This window comes from Desmodus rotundus, chromosome 5 (genome assembly GCF_022682495.2).
Source record: "Desmodus rotundus isolate HL8 chromosome 5, HLdesRot8A.1, whole genome shotgun sequence".
Taxonomy (NCBI): domain Eukaryota; kingdom Metazoa; phylum Chordata; class Mammalia; order Chiroptera; family Phyllostomidae; genus Desmodus; species Desmodus rotundus.
The window spans coordinates 28,964,331-28,966,764 of NC_071391.1; positions in this window are offsets into that span (position 1 = coordinate 28,964,331).

The window sequence follows — 2,434 nt, forward strand, 5'->3', positions numbered from 1 at the left end:
AAATATGTTAAAGATATGAGTGTATGTCCAGGGCCAAACTATGATGATTTTTCAAAAAGATGCCTTGTGAATAAATAACATTTATCATCATATAATAGATATTTTAACCCAAAACATAGCTTACTTACCTCATTTTTTCAATGTGCTGCCCAGAAGGTAATATCTAGTCTCTGAGTTGAATTGAATAATCATGGGCAATCACCCATAATAACCTTGATTTAGCCTGTGCGTGGTTGCCACTGCGTCTCTCTTCCTGTTTAGATGTCTCTAGAAGTGAGAAGGCTCTTCTCCATTAACAAGGAAAAATAATATCAGTTGTAAGGGGTCTTCTGCATTTCAGGTTGAACATCTTTACACTGAACTATAGTCTCGAACTCACATTTTAAACCATATCCTTGAGTTGAATAAATGTTTTACCTGTCCAAGTGTATCACTTAGCCAGAGATATTTTATATGCAGTGAGGTATTCTCTCTTCACTGATTAACAGTGTAATAAAATCACTTTTGTGCATGTCACTCATGAAAACACTTGAAAATTGGTTCTGATGCTAAAGAGAAATCCTGATACAAATTACATAGATACATCTTATTTATATCATTAAGAATATGATTAATGGGGATTAAGCTGAATGATAATATAAAAACAAAATTAAATTAAATAGACTCCGGGGAAGACTGTTTGATAAACCCTTAACAAAAAAAAAAAAAGAAGGAAGGAAAAATAAGATAGAAAGGGTGAAAGAAAGAGAAGGAGAGAGGAAAGCAGGATAAAAAATGTGTAGTGTAATCCTTCACCTGTGCTGTAGAAAAGTCAATGCTTGGGAGCTATGAAGGTAAGTTGCTGGTACTGTTTAAATTTTTATTAAGCCATGTCACCTCTGCAATGCCTTTATTCTCTCTGTGATTCAGGGGTTTTCTTTTTTTTCTTTTTTCTGAGAAAAGTATCTGATTATCTATCCTGAATAATTTATTTTAGTGGCTGTGGAAGAAAAACAGTAAATGTCAACAGGCTTTGAAATTGTAATAATAATATAACATATAAAGTAGTAATAGCTGAGAGTTATTAATTCAACCAAAAGAGAAAATACATTAAATAACAGAGGATAAGATTCCATCCAAACTTCTGTAATTATCACAAATATTAGAAAAATTACCTGTTAGAAATTCTTTTACATTTCAGTTCTTTTAGTATATATATTTTATTATTTTCCTTTTTTGGTCTATTTTCTCTCCTTATTCCTCCCTCTCTTCTTCCTCTATATTCAGATTAGTAAGGGGTGATAAATACATTGAAGAAAAAAACAAAATTATATAATTAATTTTAACATTCAAAAATAAATAATTAATAAACCTAGTAAGTATGGTGAATAGTGAATCTGAAAAGGTAATTTTAAGATGAAAATCAAAGTGATATCATAATAGTAAAATAATAATAACGATTGTCAACTTGAATTGTAATGTAAACCTCATTACAAAATGCAGTGGTAATGTCTTGATAAAATAATTCAAATGTATTAATTATTTTAAAATGAATAAATGAGTAGATGCTGTTATTATAAAATAATGACCATTAAAGAAAATACTTATTTAGAGGAATATGTTTGACTCTTATCTAAATTGTCAATGAATATTCATCTTTTTAATCTTTTACATATACTGCTTTCTTTCTCTCCCTTTCTACCTCTTTCTTAAATGCAGTTCTTCCAAACCTTTTCTAGAAACAGTTCTCCTGGTTATGTAACAGGGTGGGTCCAGCCAGATCACTGGAAAGCAAGCGAGGGACTCCAGAAGTGGTGCTAGAGCCAGCACCTCCCCCAGTGAAGAGAGGGGATTGCAGAAGGCACCAGAGGCTGTCTGGACTGAAACCGCAACCTAAACTGTAAGGCAACATTCCCGCACCCTGGGGCTACCGTAAACAAAGACAAACCAGCTTATGTTGCCCCAGTAGCTGAGCAACTCATGACACAGCCTGCAAAGATCCATGCAAGCTGTGGGCCCCAACATCCTACCTTGGGTTGAGATGCTGGTACGCTTGTGCATGGCTGAAAAAATTCTGCCCCCTTCTGCAGAATGGTGGTGAGAAGAGAGGCAAAGACACTGCTAAATACAGCAGACATTGTGCCACATTAGTTGAAAAACTGGATGCTCCATCAGGCATGGGTTTCTGGGCCAGGGTTTTAAAATGGAATGCACAGAGAAGCACTCTCTCTCTTGCTCACCCCTCACTCCTGGCTGGGGTGGGGAGCAGAGTGTTTGTAGGACCTATGGCCTCTGGCCCTGAAAGCAGCATACAGATGCACGAGCTGGGAAATGCTTGGCCTCAGGGATGTGAGCAGCCTTGAAAGCTGGGGTTCAGTGGGCTGAGCCTCTTGCACAGCCAGCTGGAGTGATCTGACAGTGGGTCCCAGCCCCAGGAGAGAGAGGAAGCTATGTG